The following is a 22,402-nucleotide window of genomic DNA, read 5'->3' as shown; positions in this document are numbered from 1 at the left end:
GTAAACCACTGTTTGGACGCATGGCAGAGCTCGGAAGGGAAGGAGCGCCGTTTCAATTGAGATCGGACGCCATGTCACGTTTGCAGAGCCCCTGATGTGCCTAAACAGTGGAAACCCCCCACAAGTGACACCATTTTGGAAAGTAGACTCCTTAAGGAACTTATCTAGATGTGTGGTGAGCACTTTGAACCCCAAGTTCTTCACAGAAGTTTATAATGTAGAGCTGTAAAAATAAAAAAATCATATTTTTTTAACCAAAATTATCTTTTTGCCCCCAATTTTTGATATTCCCAAAGGAAATGTGCAATTTGTCCTAAGTAGGGTGATAACCCATTTATGGGGTTAATCCACCGTTTGGGCACATGGCAGAGCTCGGAAGGGAAGAAGCACCATTTTGGAATGCAGACTTATGACGGAATGGTCTGCGGGCATAACTTTACGTTTTCAGAGCCCCTGGTGTACCTAAACAGTAGAAACCCCCCACAAGTGACCCATTTTTGAAACTAGACTCCCAGGGTAACTTATCCAGATGTGTTGTGAGAACTTTGAACCCCCAAGTGATTCACTAAAGTTTGTGAGGTCTTGTTTTTTGTGGGACAAGTTGATGTTTTTATTGGTACCATTTTCGGGCACATGACATTTTTTGTTCACTTTCTATTCTGATTTTTGGGAGGCAGAATGTACCACTACGAGGTTTGCCGTGAAGTGGCAGTGGGCTTCATACAGTCTGATCAGAATGTTAAACTGAAAACCTCATGTTCAGTATATAAATTTTTGCCTAGCGGCTTTAGATCAAAGTATGAATTTGGGATGTGCGGTTCATGCTCTTTTTTTTTTTTTTTCCTTTTTGCAAAGAATGTACAAAAAGCTGCAATTCATGAATTTCTTTTGAGGGCATATGCCATTCCATGTGTGGTAAAATTGAAAAGGCAGTTTTCTTCTTCATGTCAGTGCGATTACAGCAATACCTCATTTATATTTTTTTTTATGCTTTGGAGTGTACATACAATAAAAACTACTCTATAGAAAAAAAATATTTTTGCATTGCTGTACTATGAGAGCTATAACTTTTTTAATTTTTCCGCTGATGGAGCTGTGTGGCAGCTTGTTTTATGCAGGACAAGATGACGTTTTCAGCGGTACCATGCCTATTTATATCCCTCTTTTTGGTTGCGTTTTATTCCCCTTTTCGTTCGGCAGTATGATGGTAAAGCATTTATTTTTGCCTTGTTTTTTTAATGGTGTTCATAAAAGGGATTAACTAGTGGAACATTTTTATAGGTTGGGTTGTTACGGACGCGGTGATACTAAATATGTGTACTTTTATTGTTTACATTTTTATTTCAAATATTTATTCATTGATAGAATAATTTTGTTTTATTATTATTTTTATCATTTTTAAAAAATTAAATTCATTCTAAGTTTTACACTGTGTCCCACTATGGGACACTCATTTTGTGCATGATCATCGCTTCTATAGTATGCAGATCTGCTTAGATCTCCAACCACTAGTTCATGGGCCAATTTTTTCAGACAGGCTCTTCTACTGAGTGGTTCAAGCTGGTTTTCAAGGTAAATCACTTTTTAATTTATACTACCCAAATTCAAAGTAGTGGAAAATACGACCATTGGCCAGTGCCTGGAGTTTCTGCTGATGCTGAAAGTTAAGCACATCTGAACACCTGTATAAACACCCCCTTTAGTTGCATTATAAAATTTTTCAATTTTTCAATTTTTTTTGTGCTTCAGACCCAGGATAGATAGCATTATCATCATGAATCATTGAGACAAGAATTACATTTTTCTTTTTGCGTGAAACATAGAAAACCAAAATCTTTCCATTAATGAATGCAATCATACTGCTGTACTGTTTACTCCCCTTCACATTTACAAACTGTGGCGGCAATTCTTTATTTTTTCTTACAGTACCTACATATTAAAGATTGTGAATTTTTAAATAATCAGTTCACAATTTGAAAAACAATTGTCAGCTGTCATATTGCAACCCAATCCAAATAAGGGCTCAACTATTCTTTTCACAATATTAATGGGTTTGTTGCTGACACAGTATGGACCTTCTAGCTATTTTTCTGAATAAATTTCAAGGTTGTATGTGTTAGCGATGGTGGATTGTGATAAATAAAATAAATAATAAAGTGCAATCGCCTCCTAGGGTCCATCGTGCAGAAATGGGAAGCTGCTTCTAGTGAATAATGATGGAATACACGGCGATCGATTACCTGTACACACTGGGTTGAACACCACTCCATGTGAACAGCACGTGAACTGAACTCACACACATATACTAAACAGATGCTCTGCAACTGAGCTGTGCCACTCATACACAGAAACTAAAGAGATGCTCAACAACTGAGCTGTGTTACTCACACACAGAAATGGAAGAGAAGCTCTGCAACTGAGCTATGTCACTCGCACACAGAAATGGAAGAGCTGCTCTGAGCTTAATACCCTGACTAGGGTTGTGCTTGATATGGAACACTACTGTGCTAACCGCACACATGTAGGAATCAGATGCTAAACCAACTGCTAATTGCCCCCACTGACGCTAGCTGCATGTCTACGTGTACAGTTGCAAACTAGACAGACACTCAACACTTGCAGACAGAGTGTTAGAGACTCCACTCACATAGCCGTACATAGAATGATACTTGTGCATCAATGTGCACCTCTGAGAACCTTTTATACACTAGGCTCATGTCCAGTCAGACAGGACCTTGCCCGTGAACCAATTCAGCACCGCCACATCATTGGAGCAGCTAAAATCCAACCACCAATGAGAAGATGCCACCTCACAGACATGCTCAGTACATGATCTCCGGACTTAGACTCCAGAGTGCTGGTTACTAAGGGCTTGGCTGGAGAACCATCAGTAACCAAGCGTACACCTCAAGCCTGAGCAAGATGCTGGGACTGACGAAAGGAAAGCCCAGATGTGTTAGGCCTCTAGCCTTCCCATCCATGGAGCTGAGCTGGAGGGTTAGAGGCCTAACACATCTGGGCCTTCCTTTTCTAGCCAGTTGATCAGAGGTGGTTTAGCCTTCCCGTTAAATCCTATAGGTCTACCGGGTCAGAGGTGGTTTAACCTTCCCGCTAAATCTTGACACTCGCTCTGACTTGCTACGTGTGGCCACCCGTAGATGGTAAGGCACACTAAAAAGGGCATTTGCAGAATAAAGGTGAGTTGTCTGAGTGAATAAGTTGAAGCCATGGGCAACTTGATCTGTGTGCAGTCAGGGGCCCCAATTGGATCCAAAACCGCTATACAGATTGAAAAAGGAAGCAGTGAAAGATGTGGGACCAATATTGAAAAAGGCAAAAATGCCAGTGTGTGAATGTTTGGATGAACAAAAATGCACAGACAAGGGAGGAAAATAGCAAGTGAATAAATGGCATCTGAGAGAGTGCAGCAGGATGGAAGTAAGGTGTATTAAGAATGTTTTGATGCTCAAAAGTCCCACTATGACCGACACATTACTGCTACCATCATACCTTTGTATAACCAGAGACCCAGACAAGACAGATGGACTTGTAAATACTGTGATCAGACAAACCCAGACTGGAGAAATACTTGTAAGATCTGTGCTGCAACCCGACCTAAGTGAATTGCACTGAATACTGTCCAGACAAAATCACATGTAGTGACATAAAAAGCTGACACAGGATAGTGGTTAGTGGATAGTGGGGACATTGACTTTTTGAGAGTAAGCTGACAGTAATCCTTTTGGGAAGGAGCTGTAGACCAGCATGTCATGTCACCCCCAACCGGTCATCTAGTCACCCCCACCACCAGAGAACCAACCACATCAGCTAGGGTAAGACAGATACAGGAGTATTATCCCTGGAGGCCCTCTGACTAGCTACGCTAACAATTGGCTGACCCTGAGAACCAACCTTTCCCATTTTACAGACAAATAAAGACAATATGATGTACATAAAAGTACACCTGGGCAGACCTAGAGAGTTGGTGAGCACAAAAGCAGGTGACGTACTAGGACGCAAATTAAGACTTTTAGAGATGTGACAAAAGGAGAGAGTGTAGAGATGTACTTTGGACGGTTACAACTGAAATGGGCAGACATGGGGTACAGTCCATTTGTGTGCTGACTGCGTGTGAACTGAACCATATTTCGCAAGCTTAGCACATGGTATTTTATCCATCCATCCATTTGTGTGCTGACTGCGTGTGAACTGAACCATATTTCGTAAGCTTAGCACATGGTATTTTATCCATCCATCCATTTGTGTGCTGACTGCGTGTGAACTGAACCATAATTTGCAAGCTTAGCACATGGTATTTTATCCATCACTCCTGTGTTTTTCTTTTTTTTCCTGTTTTTGGTTTCTGATTAAGGGTATGTGCACACGTCAGGATTTCTGGCAGAAATTTTCCTGACAAAAACCTGACATTTCTGCCAGAAATCCGAATGCTTTTTTTTGCATTTTCTTTCATGTTTTGATGCGTTTTTTGCTCATTTTTGATGCGTTTTTTCCAAATGCATAGAATAGCGGGAAAAACGCAAAAAAAAAACCGCAAAATTAATGAACATGCTGCTTTTTTTACCGCGATGCATTTTTTTCGTGGAAAAAAACGCATCATGTGCACAAAAATTGCAGAATGCATTCTAAATGATAGGATGCATAATGTATGCATTTTTAATGAGTTTTTATAGCGTTTTTATCGCAAAAAATGCAAAAACCGCAAAAAAACCTGAACGTGTGCACATACCCTTAAAGTTTCCAAAGCTATTTTTTTTTCCTTTTGTCCCACTGTTTTATGCCCTTGTTCAGCATTGGTTGCTTACCCTCCATTGTAATGCCTGCTATGGCCTTATGCTAATTGGTTGATTGCTGATTGGGACCATTTGGTTCCTGATGCTAGCAGTCACTCCATTTCATATATATTTAGTCTGGCTGGGATAGAACTAGTGCGGGTTCGCGTGTGCAACAGATTTTAAGTGCAACAGTTTAAAGTGCTTGGCAGTTAGAAAATGGCAGTTGGGCAAGAGAGAGGTAAGATGCAGAAGTTTTTCAAACAATCATGCTTCTTGGTCAGTCATACTACATTATGCATTGATCATATCAATCTGCTTCTTATTTGTTTTAACTTCTGCTTTCCCACAACTCGCCTGCTCTTTAACACATTCTGGGCACTCTCTCGATATCCACCCCTCCCTTCTCCCCTCTCCCATGTATAACTCTGAGGCTCTGCTGACATTTCCTACCCACTCCAAACCAGCCACTACCGCCATGCAGCACTTAAAATGTTCATACAAATCATCCCACCACCTGCTCTTTCTGTTTTTTCTCCTTCTACTAGTTGCAGGTGACATCTCCCCAAACCCTGGACCTCCCTCTACCTTGCTATTGTAAAGTGACAGTAAGCCAGATCAATAATGGAGAGGCGTCAATTATGACACCTATCCATTATTAATCCAATTATATGAAATGGTTAAAAAAACACACACACATTATTACAAAGTATTTTAATGAAATAAAGACACAGGTTGTTGTAATATTTTATTAGACTCTTAATCCACCTGAAGACCCTCGACCTGTAACAAATTAAAAATAATAAACCAACAATATCTCATACCTTCCGTCGATATGTCGGAGTCCCACAAGGTTCAGTTCTAGGACCCCTGCTCTTCTCCATTTACACCTTTGGCCTGGGACAGCTCATAGAATCTCATGGCTTTCAGTATCATCTCTATGCTGACGACACACAGATCTACATCTCTGAACCAGATATCACCTCCCTACTAACCAGAATCCCTCAATGTCTGTTTGCTATTTCATCCTTCTTCTCCACTAGATTTCTAAAACTTAACATGGGTAAAACAGAATTCATCATCTTTCCCCCATCTCACACGACCTCCCCAACGAACCTATCCATTACAGTAAATGACTGCCCACTCTCCCCAGTCCCACAAGCCCGCTGTCTTGGGGTAATCCTTGACACTGATCTCTCCTTCAAACCACATATCCAAACCCTTTCCACTTCCTGCCGCCTCCAACTCAAAAATATTTCACGGATCCGTACATTCCTAAACCAAGAATCTGCAAAAACCCTAGTCCATGCCATCATCTCCCGCATTGACTACTGTAACCTCCTGCTCTGTGGCCTCCCCTCTAACACTCTTGCACCCCTCCAATCTATTCTAAACTCTGCTGCCCGACTAATCCACCTGTCCCCCCGCTATTCCCCGGCCTCTCCCCTCTGTCAATCCCTGCACTGGCTCCCCATCACCCAGAGACTCCAGTACAAAAGCCTAACCATGACATACAAAGCCATCCACAACCTGTCTCCCCCATACATCTGTGACCTCGTCTCCCGGTACTCTCCTGCACGCAACCTCCGATCCTCACAAGATCTCCTTCTCTACTCCCCTCTTATCTCTTCTTCCCACAATCGCATACAAGATTTCTCTCGTGCATCCCCCCTACTCTGGAACTCTACCACAACATATCAGACTCTCGCCTACCATCAAACCTTCAAAAAGAACCTGAAGACCCACCTCTTCCGACAAGCCTACAACCTGCAGTAACCACCGATTGACCAAACCGCTGCACGACCAGCTCTATCCTCACCTACTGTATCCTCACCCATCCCTTGTAGATTGTGAGCCCTCACGGGCAGCGTCCTCTCTCCTCCTGTACCAGTTGTGACTAGTGTTGAGCGATACCGTCCGATACTTGAAAGTATCAGTATCGGATAGTATCGGCCGATACCCGAAAAGTATCGGATATCGCCGATACCGATATCCGATACCAATACAAGTCAATGGGGCATCAAGTATCGGAAGGTATCCTGATGGATCCCAGGGTCTGAAGGAGAGGAAACTCTCCTTCAGGCCCTGGGATCCATAGTGAGGAGTAAAATAAAGAATTAAAATAAAAAATATTGTTATATTCACCTCTCCGGCGGCCCCTGGAACATCACCGTGAGGAACCGGCGTCCGGCAGGCTTCTTTGTTCAAAATGAGCGCCTTTAGGACCTGCAGAATGACGTCGCGGCTTCTGATTGGTCGCGTGCCGCCCATGTGACCGCCACGCGACCAATCAGAAGCCGCGACGTCATTCCACAGGTCCTTAAGGTGCTCATTCTAGGAATTTATCTGAGGAATGACGTTGCATCTTCTGATTGGTCGCGTGGCGGTCACAAGGGCGGCACGCGACCAATCAGAAGCCGCGACGTCATTCCGCAGGTCCTAAAGGCGCTCATTTTGAACAAAGAAGCCTGCCGGACGCCGGTGACTCGCGGTGATGTTCCAGGGGCCGCCGGAGAGGTGAATATAACAATATTTTTTATTTTAATTCTTTATTTTACACCTCCGATACCGATACCCGATACCACAAAAATATCGGATCTCGGTATCGGAATTCCGATACCGCAAGTATCGGCCGATACCTGATACTTGCGGTATCGGAATACTCAACACTAGTTGTGACTTATATTGTTCAATATTATTGTACTTGTTTTATTATGTATACCCCTCCTCACATGTAAAGCGCCATGGAATAAATGGCGCTATAATAATAAATAATAATAATAATAATTTAATAGCTAGACAGCCCAAATTTTGCACATACACACTACTAACATTAGTAGTGTGGAATCTGCAAAAAATAGGGATATGAGATGGTTTACTGTATGTAAACCATGTCTCATATCATGTCGGGTTTAGGAAGGAGATATCAAAAGTCGGCAATTGAATTACCGGCTTTTGCTATCTCGCGCTGGATGAAATATCAATATCTATATATATATATATATATATATATATATATATATATATATATATATATATAGACAGTACATATGTTTTTATGATTTTTTGAGCACATGGATCCATACGGACTACATATTTCCCATTGACTTGCATTGGGTTTCGTGTTTCGGTCGATCCCCGACCCCGACTTTTCGCAATAATCGGCCGATTTCACTCGACTCGACTTTTGAGAAAGTCGGGTTTCGTGAAATCCGACTCGACCTTACAAAAGTAAATGTCGCTCAACCCTACTGGTGACTGCAACATACTGGTCTCTACAGCATACTGGTCACTAGAGTTGAGCGACCTTGACCTTTTTAGAGTCGAGCCGGGTTTCGCGAAACCCGACTATCTCAAAAGTCGGGTCGAGTGAAATCGGCCGATTATGACGTAAAGTCGGGATCGACCGAAACACGAAACCCAATGCAAGTCAATGGGGGAGCATAGTCGGCAGTGAGTGGGGGCCAGGAAAACACCTAGAGTGCCCATTTTAATGTCAAAACCATCCATTCTTCTTAATGAAGCTTGTCAAGCGTAATTTACCTTATAATAATTGGAAGGCATTTGAAATTGGGGGTCATTTGGCTAAAGTTGTGGTGGGTAGGGCTGGTTCAAGTAATTAGTGGGCCCAGGAAATCTGGACCACGTCACGGCAGTGGAGCAGGGAGAGGTAAGTATTTCAACTTTGCAAGTGCTGTGAACCTGAGCAAGCAGGGGGGGCCCACTCGTTGGCATTGGCACTGGCACAGGGCCCCTCAAAGTACAGCGGTGTGTTTGCACGGCGGGGGCGCCTCCCACCGGCAGCAACACTTTTGCGTACTATGAGAGGCCCTGTGCCAGTGACGTCGCCAACTAGTATTCCTCCCCCCACCTGATGAAGGAACCTGCACTTTCATCTGCACCTTCCTCTTTGTCCCCGTGTAAGGTGGTATGGTATGCGGGAAGAGCAACCTGACTTTCAGCAGGGTCACAATGTTGTTGTGTAGCGTGCACGGGGAATGTTGCGTTATGGGTCAATGTACCAGCAGACTCATCTATCACTGGATGGGCAATGGGCAGGATGAGGAGGAAACACAGATATAGGCCCAAAGAATAAAGTTGGCTAAATGCAGTTCAAAATTGGTAACACAGGAATAACCAGGGGGCATTGCAGTGGAGGACAACTGGAATGAGAGGCTGACACAGAGTGTAGGCCCAAATCAGTAAGTAGTCGAAATGCAGTTCAAAATTGGCAACCGTAGTAAACAGGCGGCACAGCTTTGTTCAGTGGAGGAGAACAGCAAGGAGTGGCAGACACCGATAGTAGGCCCCAACCCAACTAGTAGACCAAATGCAGTCTAACATTAACAACTACTTAACGAGCGCCTGAAAACGGAATTTCAGGACAGGAAACCAGGAGAACAGCAAGGAGTGGCAGACACCGATAGTAGGCCCCAAACCAACTAGTACGCCAAATGCAGTTGTTCCGTTTAACCACAATTTAATGAGAGCCTGAAGATAGAAGTTCAGGAAAGGCAACCTGGAGAACACCTTGGAGTGGAACACACCATCTCTCTACACCCCATACCCAATTTGTAGGCCTAATGCAGTGTAGTTTCCAACAACTACTAAACGAGAGCATGAAGATCGAAGCATTGGCGAGGAAACCTGGGGAACACCTTGGAGTGGAACACACCATCTCTCTACACCCCATACCCAATTTGTAGGCCTAATGCAGTGTAGTTTCCAACAACTACGAATCGAGAGCCGGAAGATCGAAGCTCAGGAAAGGCAACCTGGGGAACACCTTGGAGTGTAACAAACCCTCTCTCTACACCACGGAAGGGCTGATTCTTAGGAAGGAAGGCTGTCGGAAAGAAGCAGGGCGCGTCCGAGGGTGATTATATTCTTATTAGGTATATACTCACCCTCGGACGCGCCCTGCTTCTTTATTTGTAATGAATGTTTATTTGCAATGTGGTTTTGACTTACTCTATTTTTTTGGTAAATAATGATTTTATTATTTTCATTGTTTTGCATCTTCTTGGCAATAATATAAAGAAGACGCGACAGGACAACACTCGGTGGATGCCATATCTGTGTTTAAAATTGAAAAAACCTTTCAGTTAACTACTTGCAGGAGAAAGTTATTGTAGCTGGTGGCCATTTTTAGTACTGTACCAGATTTTTGTTGTATGTGTTTGTTTTTAATGTTAAAATGTCTGCATTTGATATCTCTCCAGTATTTTCTTTTTTATAAGCAAAATACTTATTTTTATATTTTCTGATGTTGGTTCCAGGGGTACACGGGCAGCAGTGGTGTGGTCAGTGGAGGCCTAGTGGAAGGAGTGACCGCAGACAGGCATCGAAGGTCTAAAATAATATCACATGGCTGTAGGCAATTTTAAATTGGTTCCATGGGTACACGGGCAGCAGTGGTGTGGTCAGTGGAGGCCTAGTGGAAGGAGTCAGCGCAGACAGGCATCGAAGGCCTAAAATAATAACACATGGCTGTAGGCAATTTTAAATTGGTTCCAGGGGTACACGGGCAGCAGTGGTGTGGTCAGTGGAGGCCTAGTGGAAGGAGTGACCGCAGACAGGCATCGAAGGCCTAAAATAATAACACATGGCTGTAGGCAATTTTAAATTGGTTCCAGGGGTACACGGCAGCAGTGGTGTGGTCAGTGGAGGCCTAGTGGAAGGAGTGACCACAGACAGGCATCGAAGGCCTAAAATAATAACACATGGCTGTAGGCAATTTTAAATTGGTTCCAGGGGTACACGGGCAGCAGTGGTGTGGTCAGTGGAGGCCTAGTGGAAGGAGTGACCACAGACAGGCATCGAAGGCCTAAAATAATAACACATGGCTGTAGGCAATTTTAAATTGGTTCCAGGGGTACACGGGCAGCAGTGCCCTGGTCAGTGTAGTAGTAGTTGAAAGAATGGACCGCAGACAGGCATCGAAGGCCAAAAATAAAAAAATTGGGCTGGCTGTAGGCAATTTTAAATTGGTTCCAGGGGTACACGGGCAGCAGTGCCCTGGTCAGTGTAGTAGTAGTTGAAAGAATGGACCGCAGACAGGCATCGAAGGCCTAAAATAAAAAAATTGGGCTGGCTGTAGGCAATTTTAAATTGGTTCCAGGGGTACACGGGCAGCTGTGCCCTGGTCAGTGTAGTAGTAGTTGAAAGAATGGACCGCAGACAGGCATCGAAGGCCTAAAATAAAAAAATTGGGCTGGCTGTAGGCAATTTTAAATTGGTTCCATGGGTACACGGGCAGCAGTGGTGTGGTCAGTGGAGGCCTAGTGGAAGGAGTGACCACAGACAGGCATCGAAGGCCTAAAATAATAACACATGGCTGTAGGCAATTTTAAATTGGTTCCAGGGGTACACAGGCAGCAGTGCCCTGGTCAGTGTAGTAGTAGTTGAAAGAATGGACCGCAGACAGGCATCGAAGGCCTAAAATAAAAAAATTGGGCTGGCTGTAGGCAATTTTAAATTGGTTCCAGGGGTACACGGGCAGCAGTGCCCTGGTCAGTGTAGTAGTAGTTGAAAGAATGGACCGCAGACAGGCATCGAAGGCCTAAAATAAAAAAATTGGGCTGGCTGTAGGCAATTTTAAATTGGTTCCATGGGTACACGGGCAGCAGTGGTGTGGTCAGTGGAGGCCTAGTGGAAGGAGTGACCGCAGACAGGCATCGAAGGCCTAAAATAATAACACATGGCTGTAGGCAATTTTAAATTGGTTCCAGGGGTACACGGGCAGCAGTGGTGTGGTCAGTGGAGGCCTAGTGGAAGGAGTGACCACAGACAGGCATCGAAGGCCTAAAATAATAACACATGGCTGTAGGCAATTTTAAATTGGTTCCAGGGGTACACGGGCAGCAGTGGTGTGGTCAGTGGAGGCCTAGTGGAAGGAGTGACCGCAGACAGGCATCGAAGGCCTAACATAACAAAAATGTCAATACAATGGTATTGTCAGTGGCAGGCATTGAAGGATGTCAGCGCATAGACTAAACATTGGTGGAGCTGTGAGATAATTTTGCAAGTGGTAGAGCACTGTTTGAGGTGGGGTGGGGGGAAACTGTCTTGTGGCCGGCGGTACAGGCCCAGGGCCCCTCATATTACAACGGTGTGTCTGACGTTGGGTGCGCACCACCACCGCCAGAGACACTTTATTGTACTAGGAGGGACCCAGTGGCAGTGCCGTCGACCAAAAGCGGGCTCACCCACCTCTTCAGACAAACTGCACTCTCACGGGTGCTGTCGCCAAGTGTCGATACCACGGCCCCGTGTGGGGAGTTTGGCCATTTAGTGAGGTGTAAACATGTCGTATGCTGGACAATCAGGTGCAGAAAATTACGAGATTGGAAAAGGCATTCAGAATAGTCCACACAGGCAAGACCTTTTCATAGGAAAGCTAGGTGTCAGCCGGGCAAGGTGGGGCAAAAGATTTCGAAATCCAGTTGTGGTTCATTTTAATGAAGGTTAGATCATCTACATTTTGGGTAGCCAGACGAGTCCTTTTTTCTGTTAGTATTGAACCTGCAGCACTGAATACTCTTTCTGATAGGACACTAGCTGCCGGGCAAGCAAGCTCCTGCAATGCATATTCTGCCAATTCTGGCCAGGTGTCTAATTTTGATGCCCAGTAATCAAATGGGAATGACGGTTGAGGGAGAACATCGATAAGGGATGAAAAATAGTTTGTAACCATACTGGACAAATGTTGTCTCCTGTCACTTTGAATTGATGCTGCAGTACCTGTCCTGTCTGCGGTCATAGCAAAATCACTCCACAACCTGGTCAGAAAACCCCTCTGGCCAACGCCACTTCTGATTTCTGCCCCTCTAACTCCTCTGGTCTGCTGGCCCCTGCAGCTCGTGTGAGAACGATCACGGGCACTGTGTGCAGGGAATGCCAGAAGCAAACGGTCAACAAGAGTTGATTGTTTGGTTGCTAATATTAGTTCCAAGTTCTCATGTGGCATTATATTTTGCAATTTGCCTTTATAGCGACGATCAAGGAGGCAGGCCAACCAGTAATCGTCAATACGTAAGGCATAATCCGCCATGTGGGCCAAAGTTCCAGTTCTCAAATCTGCGGTTGTGCTTGGTTGAGGGGCAGTTTCAGGCAAATCCACGTCACTTGTGTCCCTCAAAAAACCAGAACCCGGCCTTGCCGCGCCACCAATTTCCAGTGGCCCCGGAAAAGCTTCCTCATTAAAAATATAATCATCCCCATCATCCTCCTCGTCCTCCTCCTCCTCTTCGCCCGCTACCTCGTCCTGTACACTGCCCTGGCCAGACAATGGCTGACTGTCATCAAGGCTTTCCTCTTCCTCAGCTGCAGACGCCTGATCCTTTATGTGCGTCAAACTTTGCATCAGCAGACGCATTAGGGGGATGCTCATGCTTATTATGGCGTTGTCTGCACTAACCAGCCGTGTGCATTCCTCAAAACACTGAAGGACTTGACACATGTCTTGAATCTTCGACCACTGCACACCTGACAACTCCATGTCTGCCATCCTACTGCCTGCCCGTGTATGTGTATCCTCCCACAAAAACATAACAGCCCGCCTCTGTTCACACAGTCTCTGAAGCATGTGCAGTGTTGAGTTCCACCTTGTTGCAACGTCTATGATTAGGCGATGCTGGGGAAGGTTCAAAGAACGCTGATAGGTCTGCATACGGCTGGAGTGTACGGGCGAACGGCGGATATGTGAGCAAAGTCCACGCACTTTGAGGAGCAGGTCGGATAACCCCGGATAACTTTTCAGGAAGCACTGCACCACCAGGTTTAAGGTGTGAGCCAGGCAAGGAATGTGTTTCAGTTGGGAAAGGGAGATGGCAGCCATGAAATTCCTTCCGTTATCACTCACTACCTTGCCTGCCTCAAGATCTACAGTGCCCAGCCACGACTGCGTTTCTTTCTGCAAGAACTCGGACAGAACTTCCGCGGTGTGTCTGTTGTCGCCCAAACACTTCATAGCCAATACAGCCTGCTGACGTTTGCCAGTAGCTGCCCCATAATGGGAGACCTGGTGTGCAACAGTGGCAGCTGCGGATGGAGTGGTTGTGCGACTGCGGTCTGTGGACGAGCTCTCGCTTCTGCAGGAGGACGAAGAGGAGGAGGAGGGGGTGCGAACGGCTACAGCCAATTGTTTCCTAGACCGTGGGCTAGGCAGAACTGTCCCAAACTTGCTGTCCCCTGTGGACCCTGCATCCACCACATTTACCCAGTGTGCCGTAATGGACACGTAACGTCCCTGGCCATGCCTACTGGTCCATGCATCTGTTGTCAGATGCACCTTTGTGCTCACAGATTGCCTGAGTGCATGGACGATGCGCTCTTTAACATGCTGGTGGAGGGCTGGGATGGCTTTTCTGGAAAAAAGTGTCGACTGGGTAGCTCGTAGCGTGGTACAGCGTAGTCCATCAGGGCTTTGAAAGCTTCGCTTTCAACTAACCGGTAGGGCATCATCTCTAACGAGATTAGTTTAGCTATGTGTGCGTTCAAACCCTGTGTACGCGGATGCGAGGCTAAGTACTTCCTTTTTCTAACCATAGTCTCATGTAGGGTGAGCTGGACTGGAGAGCTGGAGATCGTGGAACTAGCGGGGGTGCCGGTGGACATGGCAGACTGAGAGACGGTGGGAGATGGTATTGTTGCCACCGGTGCCCTAGATGCAGTGTTTCCTACTACGAAACTGGTGATTCCCTGACCCTGACGGCTTTGGCCTGGCAAAGAAACCTGCACAGATACTGCAGGTGGTGCGGAAAATGGTGGCCCTACACTGCCGGAAGGGATGTTGCGTTGCTGACTAGCTTCATTGGCCGAGGGTGCTACAACCTTAAGGGACGTTTGGTAGTTAGTCCAAGCTTGCAAATGCATGCAACTTGTCTATGCATGCAACTTGTATTGAGACTTTTCAGATTCTGTCCTCTGCTTAAGGTAGTTGAACATTTTTGACAGATGACTTTGCGCTGATCAATTGGATGTTGTTTAAAAAAATGCCAGACTGCACTCTTTCTAGCATCGGATACCTTTTCAGGCATTGCAGACTGAGCTTTAACCGGATGGCCACGCTGTCCTCCAACAGGTTTTGGCTTTGCCACGCGTTTTGGGCAAGATACGGGCCCGGCAGATGGAACCTGTTGCGATGTTGATGCCTGCTGCGGCCCCTCCTCCTCCGCTTCAGAACTGCTGCCGCCTGCACCCTGTTCCCCCAATGGCTGCCAATCGGGGTCAAGAACTGGGTCATCTATTACCTCTTCGTGTAGCTCGTGTGCAACTTCATCTGTGTCACCGTGTCGGTCAGTGGTATAGCGTTCGTGATGGGGCAACATAGTCTCATCAGGGTCTGATTCTTGATCAGCACCCTGCGAGGGCAATGTTGTGGTCTGAGTCAAAGGACCAGCCTAGTAGTCTGGCTGTGGCTGTGCATCAGTGCACTCCATGTCAGATTCAACTTGTAATGGGCATGGACTGTTAACTGCTTCACTTTCTAAGCCAGGGACGGTATGTGTAAAGAGCTCCATGGAGTAACCCGTTGTGTCGCCTGCTGCATTCTTCTCTGTTGTTGTTTTTGCTGAAAAGGACAAGGAAGCGACTTGTCCCTGACCATGAACATCCACTAACGACACGCTGCTTTGACATTTACCAGTTTCACGAGAGGAGGCAAAAGAGCTAGAGGCTTAGTCAGCAAGATAAGCCAAAACTTGCTCTTGCTGCTCCGGCTTTAAAAGCGGTTTTCCTACTCCCAGAAAAGGGAGCGTTCGAGGCCTTGTGTAGCCAGACGACGAACCTGGCTCCACAGCTCCAGACTTAGGTGCAATATTTTTTTTCCCACGACCAGCTGATGCTCCACCACTACCACTACCCTCATTACCAGCTGACAATGAACGCCCCCGGCCACGACCTCTTCCACCATACTTCCTCATTGTTTTAAAAACGTAAACAAACTAACGGTATTTGTTGCTGTCACACAAATTACACGGTGAGCTATAACTTCAGTATGATTTAGCTACCCCTTTACAGGTGAGTGAGACCACAACGAAAATCAGGCACAATGTTACACACTCTGTTGTTGGTGGCAACAAATGAGAGAGATGCCACACACGCAGGACTGTCACTGAAGCACAAATGTAAATATTAATCTCCCACTGATTTGATTTTTTTTTTTTTTTCAGGGAGACTTTAGGAAAAAAAAAAAATAGAATAAAATGATTTTTTCAGGAAGAATTTAGAAACCAAAGAAAATAAAATGATTTTTTCAGGGAGAATTTAGAAAACAAATAAAACAAAAAAAGGCTTTCTATGGCCCACTGAGTGAGAGATGACGCACACAGGAGTCAGGAGTGGCACACAAGCCCAGAGGCCAATATTTATCTCCCACTGATTGATGTAGTGATTTTTTCAGGTAGATTTTGGAACCCAAATCAAGCTAAAAAAATAATAGGCTTTCTATGGCCCACAATTGGAGAGAGAGAGAGAGATTGCACACCCAGGAGTCAAGACTGGCACACAAGCAGAAAGGGCATCTCCCACTGATTTTTTTTTTTTTTTCAGGGAGACTTTAGGAAAAAAAAAAAATGAATAAAATGATTTTTTCAGGAAGAATTTAGAAACCAAATAAAATAAAATGATTTTTTCAGGGAGAATTTAGAAAACAAATAAATCAAAAAAAGGCTTTCTATGGCCCACTGAGTGAGAGATGATGCACACAGGAGTCAGGAGTGGCACACAAGCCCAGAGGCCAATATTTATCTCCCACTGATTGATGTAGTGATTTTTTCAGGTAGATTTTGGAACCCAAATCAAGCTAAAAAAATAATAGGCTTTCTATGGCCCACAATTGGAGAGAGAGATGGCACACCCAGGAGTCAAGACTGGCACACAAGCAGAAAGGGCAATATTAATCTCCCACTGATTTGGTTTTTTTTTTTTTTTTTTTCAGGGAGACTTTAGGAAAAAAAAAAATAGAATAAAATGATTTTTCAGGAAGAATTTAGAAACCAAAGAAAATAAAATGATTTTTTCAGGGAGAATTTAGAAAACAAATAAAACAAAAAAAGGCTTTCTATGGCCCACTGAGTGAGAGATGGCGCACACAGGAGTCAGGAGTGGCACACAAGCCCAGAGGCCAATATTTATCTCCCACTTTTTTTTTTTTGTTCCAGGGAAAATTTATAAACCCAATAAAAAAAATAATAAATAGGCTTTCTATGGCCCACTATCTGAGAGACAGAGAGAGATGGCACGCTTAGGACTGGCACACAAGCCCAAAGGCCAATATTAATCTCCCTTTTTTTTTTAAGGGAGAATTTATAAAACCAAAAAAAAATAAATAAATAGGCTTTCTATGGCCCACTATTTGTGAGAGAGATGGCACGCTCAGGACTGGCACACAAGCCCAGAGGCCAATATTAATCTCCCACTTTTTTTTTTTTTTCCAGGGAAAATTTATAAACCCAATAAAAAAAAAAATAAATAGGCTTTCTATGGCCCACTATCTGAGAGAGAGAGATGGCACGCTTAGGACTGGCACACAAGCCCAAAGGCCAATATTAATCTCCCACTGATTGATTTATTGAATTTTCAGGTAGAATTTAGAACCGAAATAAAGCAAAAAAAAAAAAAAAAATGGGCTTTCTATGGCCCACTGAGTGAGTGATGATGCACACAGGAGTCAGGAGTGGCACACAAGCCCTGAGGCCAATATTTTTCTCCCACTGATTGATGTATTGATTTTTTCAGGTAGATTTTAGAACCAAAATCAAGCAAAAAAATAAATAGGCTTTCTATGGCCCACTGAGTGAGTGATGATGCACACAGGAGTCAAGAGTGGCACACAAGCCCTGAGGCCAATATTTTTCTCCCACTGATTGATGTAGTGATTTTTTCAGGTAGATTTTATAACCCAAATCAAGCCAAAAAATAAATAGGCTTTCTATGGCCCACTGAGTGAGAGATGACACAGACAGGGATGGCACTCTAGCAGAAATGTCAATCTTAATCTCCCACAAAAAAAAAAAAAAAACAGGGAGTGTCCTTCAATTACTATCTCCCTGCAGTAATCTCAGCCAGGTATGGCAGGCAGCAATAAGGAGTGGACTGATGCACAAATTAAATAAAAAGTGTGTACAAACCAAAAAGATAGCTGTGCAGAAAGGAAGGAACAAGAGGATTTGTGCTTTGAAAAAAGCAGTTGGTTTACACAGCGGCGTACACACAGCAATGCAGCTATCAGGGAGCCTTCTAGGGCAGCCCAATGAGCTACAGCGCTGAGGGGGAAAAAAAAAAATGTAGCTTCCACTGTCCCTGCACACCGAAGGTGGTGTTGGGCAGTGGAAATCGCTACAGCACAAGCGGTTTGGTGGTTAATGGACCCTGCCTAACGCTATCCCTGCTTCTGACGAAGCGGCAGCAACCTCTCCCTAAGCTCAGATCAGCAGCAGTAACATGGCGGTCGGCGGGAACTCCCCTTTATAGCCCCTGTGACGCCGCAGACAGCAAGCCAATCACTGCAATGCCCTTCTCTAAGATGGTGGGGACCAGGACCTATGTCATCACGCTGCCCACACTCTGCGTTTACCTTCATTGGCTGAGAAATGGCGCTTTTCGCGTCATTGAAACGCGACTTTGGCGCGAAAGTCGCGTACCGCATGGCCGACCCTGCACAGGGGTCGGATCGGGTTTCATGAAACCCGACTTTGCCAAAAGTCGGCGACTTTTGAAAATGAACGACCCGTTTCGCTCAACCCTACTGGTCACTACACTGCGCTACACTGCAATTTTCACTTGGCTACATTTATTGCTGCTTGTTTCTGAAAAATACCCACTCAGTCAAAATCAACACTACACCTGTAGATAAATTCCCTAAGGGTTATAATTTCCAAAATGGGATCACTTGAGGGGGGATTCTAATTTTTTAGCAAATAGGGACTCTGGGGAGTCTGCAAACTGTTCTAGGAACATCTGCTCTGCTGGAGGCAAATTTCGCCCCATTCCTCCTGAGTCTCTCCGTATGGCTAAGTAGTACTGTACAGCCACACATACATTGTCACATTCAGTAGAAATTGTAGGACAAATTTTAGTTCCATGTATACCCATTTCTTGTGTGAAAATTTAAAATCTGGGGCTAAAACTAAATTTTGGTGGTGAATTCATTGAGAGGTGTAGTTTGTAAAATGGGGTCACTTATTGGGTTTTGCTGTTTTGGCACTTCATGGGCTCTCCCAGTGGGTCATGGCACCAGCAAATCATAACAGTAAAATCTGGTGTTCCTTGCCTTCTGGCCTTTGCACTGTGCCTGAAAAATATTTCCCGATTACATGTAGGATATTGACGCACTAAGGAAAAAATGGACCTCAGTTTGTTGCAAAAAAGAAAATAGTAAAAAAAGTTTATAAAATGAGTTCACATTTGTTCTGGTACCTCAGGGGTTCTGTCAATGTGACAAGGCACTCTTAAAGCATTCCAGCAAAATCTGAACTCCAATATGGTTCCTCTTCCATTCTGAGCTTTGCACTGTGCCTCACAAGTAGTATCCCCCCACATATGGGGTATCGGCACACACGGGAGAAATTGATCAACAAATTGTACTGTGCAATTTTTTATGCTAGCCTTAAAAAAATGCAAAATTTAGGGCCAAAATAACATTTTTGTGGGGAAAATATGATTTTTTATTTTCACGTCTCAACCTTATAAAATCTGTGAAGCATCTGGGAGTTCAAGGTGCTCGCCACATATCTAAATCCATTCCTTGTGGGGTCTAGATTCCAAAATGGGGTCACTTGTGGGGGGTTTCCACTTTTTAGGCACATCAGGGGCTATCCAAATGGGACATTATGTCCTCTAGTGATTCTAGGAAATTTTACACTCAAATGACCCTCCTTCCCTTCCGAGCCCTGACGAGCATCCAAACATTTGTTTTCTCCCTTATATTCAGTATCGGTGTACTCAGGTGAAATTACACTATTCACTTTGTGAAAATGCAAAATTTGGGGCTAAAATAACATTTGTAGGGGAAAATATGATTTTATTATTTTCACGGCTCAACATTCTAAACTTCTAAACACGTTCACTGAGGGTTCTAGTTTCCAAAATACGGTCACTTGGGGTTTTCCACTGTTTAGGCACATCAAGGGCTCTCCAAATGGGACATGACGTCTGCTCATGATTCCCGGAAATTTTACATTCAAAAAGTCAAGTGTCACTCCTTCCTTTATGAGCTCTGCCGTGTGCCCAAACAATCTTTTTCTCCCTCATATTGGGTATTGGTATGCTCAGGAGAAGTTACACAACAAATTTTGTGAGTCCATTTTTTGTTACCCTTGTCAAAAAAAAATGATCTGAAGTATTTTTTTGTTGTTATTTTTTTTCCACATTCCAAAAACTCCTGTGAAGAACATAAAGGATTAAAAAACTTCTTGTATGTGGTTTTCAGCACCTTCAGGGGTACAGTTTTAGAATGGAATCACTATTGCTTATTTTCTGCTATATAGACCCCTTAAAGTGACTTCCAATGTGATGTGGTCTCTAAAAAAATGGTTTTGTAAATTTTTTGGAAAATAAAAAATTGCTGGTTAATTTTTAACCCTTACAACTTCATAACCAAAAAAATTTTGTTTCAAAATTGTGCTGATGCAAAGTAGATATGTGGGAAATGTTATTTATTAACTATTTTGTGTGAGATATCTGTGTGATTTAAGGGCACGAAAATTCAAAGTTGAAAAATTACAAAAAAGTTTAACATTTTCTCTAAATTTCAATTTTTTTCACAAACAAACACAATGTATATCAAAGCAATTTTACTACTATCATGAAGTACAATATGTAAAAAAAAAAAAACTTTCAGAGAATCGCCAGGATTCGTTCAAGCGTTCCAGAGTTATTAGCTCAAAAAGTGACAGTGGTAAGAATTGTAAAAATTGGCATGGTCTTTAACGTGCAAACCGCCTTTGAGGGTAAAGGGTTTAAAAGCATGCAGTTTGCTACTCAGTGAGAGCGCATTGTAGCACGAAGTGTCCAGTCTTTTAGGAACTAGGCTCAGGACAAACTAAAAGACTAAGATAAATATTGCATATAGGAACATATACTCATACAATGGTCTTTTCTAAAAATTCAACAGAAATGTTATTTACATTTTAAAGGTATATAACTTTTTGGAACCATATTATGCATGTAAGAACATAATATCATATGATTACTTGCAGTTTTTGGAAAATAACAAAGCAAATTGAAATATCAGCATGGGTATTAAAATTGACCAGCTTAGCTTTGCTATATTGACTGCACTTCAATGAATTTCATTAATTACACTTTATCCATCCAAGAGTCTTTGTCATTTTCAATGATCATTCAATTCCACTTTATCCAAACCTCATTTGTAAATTGTAAATGTAAATGTCTCGTACATCTCATCCATTTACACTATGGTTTGTGCTCTATGTAATTACAATATATTGTCCTTAACTAAACCCTCTAAAACTAGTAGTAGCTGGTGCAAAAACAAATATTTACATATTGATAATTTCTAAAAAGTCTAAACTCCCCTGTAAAAATTCCAGGTTTCTGTCATGTAAAAATAATAATAACAATAATAATAAAAATAATAATAATAAGCAATATAGAACTTGTTCCACCCTTAATTATCATTATTATTATTATTCATTTATATAGCACCATTGATTCCATGGTGCTGTACATGAGAAGGGGTTACATACAAGTTACAAATATCACATACAGTAAACAAACTAACAATGACAGACTGATACAGAGGGGCGAGGACCCTGCCCTTGCGGGCTTACATTCTACAGGATTATGGGGAAGGAGACAGTAGGTTGAGGGTTGCAGGAGCTCCGGTGTTGGTGAGGCGGTAGCTCCGGTGTTGATGAGGCGGTAGCTCCGGTGTTGGTGAGGCGGTAGCTTCGATAGTGATGAGGCAGCAGCGGTGTCAGTGCAGGCTGTAGGCTTTCCTGAAGAGATGAGTTTTCAGGTTCCGTCTGAAGGATCCGACTGTGGTTGATAGTCGGACGTGTTGGGGCAGAGAGTTCCAGAGGATGGGGGATATTCGGGAGAAGTCTTGGAGGCGATTGGATGAGGAGCGAATAAGTGTGGAGGAGAGAAGGAGGTCTTGGGAGGACCGGAGGTCACGTGAGGGAAGATATCAAGAGATTAGTTCAGAGATATATGGAGGAGACAGGTTGTGGATGGCTTTGTAGGTCAGTATTAGCAATTTGAACTGGATACGCTGAGGGAATGGGAGCCAGTGAAGAGATTTGCAGAGGGGGGAAGCGGAGGAGTAGCGAGGAGAGAGATGGATTAGTCGGGCAGCATAGTTAAGGATGGACTGGAGAGGTGCAAGGGTGTTAGCAGGGAGGCCACAGAAAAGGATGTTGCAGTAGTCAAGGCGGGAAATGATGAGGGCGTGCACAAGCATTTTAGTAGATTGGGGGTTGAGAAAAGGACGGATCCTGGAGATATTTTTGAGCTAGAGGCAACAGGAGGTGGAAAGAGCTTGGATGTGTGGTTTGAAGGACAGGGCAGAGTCGAAGGTTACTCCGAGGCAGAGGACTTCGGGTACAGGGGAAAGCATGATGTCATTGACTGCGATAGATAGGTCA

This window comes from Ranitomeya imitator, chromosome 1 (assembly GCF_032444005.1).
Source record: "Ranitomeya imitator isolate aRanImi1 chromosome 1, aRanImi1.pri, whole genome shotgun sequence".
Classification (NCBI taxonomy): Eukaryota; Metazoa; Chordata; class Amphibia; order Anura; family Dendrobatidae; genus Ranitomeya; species Ranitomeya imitator.
The sequence above is the reverse complement of the archived record's forward strand: the minus strand, read 5'-3'. Positions refer to the sequence as shown.